The sequence below is a fragment of the Rhagoletis pomonella genome, unplaced genomic scaffold (assembly GCF_013731165.1).
Source record: "Rhagoletis pomonella isolate Grant_MI unplaced genomic scaffold, Rhpom_1.0 Rhpom_scaffold_00019, whole genome shotgun sequence".
Classification (NCBI taxonomy): domain Eukaryota; kingdom Metazoa; phylum Arthropoda; class Insecta; order Diptera; family Tephritidae; genus Rhagoletis; species Rhagoletis pomonella.
Genome location: NW_023458573.1, coordinates 1,087,768 through 1,089,043, shown reverse-complemented (window position 1 = coordinate 1,089,043; position 1,276 = coordinate 1,087,768).

Here is a 1,276-nt window from a genome sequence, read left to right as displayed (position 1 = left end):
GATAATTGTAATTGAGAAAGCACTTTGCTCGTACACATTACGGCAGTTTGCAATTGCTCGCAACATAATTGAAAGTACAATATTAACCCTTTCGCGATGTTGTTGCCATATGGCAACTTTCAACTTTGGAGAGGCGTTTACACTCCCATTTGCGAAAAATGTTTTTTCTTCTTATGTAATATTATAATTTGAAGTTTTAAGAGTATTCTCAATTTAAAAAAATCGCGATTTTGATACAAATATCATTACTATACCATTTATTGAGAAATGCTTTTGGCGCACTACATTTTTCCCAAAAAGGACCTTTTGCTTATTTCTATTTTTTAGTTAAGTTAGGTTGTATTTTAGAATACTTTTGGATAAAATATGTAAAAGATTGTAAGTGATATTCTTTTCCATACAAATTTTGTTCATAAGCAACTTAAAAAGCTGTTCAGACTTTTTTAACTTCGCTTGTTGCCGTACGGCAACAAATTAACTGTAAGGTGCTACTTTGCACTTCATCGCAAGAAAAATTCATTCGCGTTTGAGATTTGCAGCATACGGACGTTATATTTTTTGTACTGTTTAATTTTTTTTAAATGTCGAGAAAAATTAATGAAAAAGAAATTGAAAAAATTTTGGAGAATTTTGAGAACTCAGATGTTTCAGATTTTGGGGACTCAGAAGGAGAAGATGTTTTAGATAATTTACTAGACGCGTTTGATAAAAATGAAACTTTTATTATAGACGAACTTTCTCGGCAAGGTCAAGATAGCATAAATATTCAAAATATTAACGGCGATAGCGATGATGAAAGGACATTGTCTGGAGAAGTCCATACTTCAGAAACCCGTGATGCAATCGAAGTTTTTAAGAAAACGGACGATTTTCGATGGAAAAAGACTTCGTGGACAATTCCTGAAGCAGATTTTTCTGAATCTTACCCAAAAAAGGACGTAAAGCTTCCTGTACAGTATTTTTTGGAGTACTTCACGGAACCCTTTCTTGAAGAAGTGGTTCAAGCTACAAACCAGGCAACTCTTTTAGAAAACGGGCGATCGATCAATTTGACGAAAGAAGAATTTCTTAAATTCATAGCTTTAGACATTATGATTGGGACAATCAATTATCCTAGACTGGAAATGTATTGGGCTACTCCTACTGATATTCCATCTTTTCGGCAAAATATGCCAAGAGCTCGATTTCATTCCCTGAGAAATAGTTTAAAGTTTACAACAACTCCGCCTAATAATGACAAACTTTTTAAAATTCGACCGCTCATAGATATGTTTTA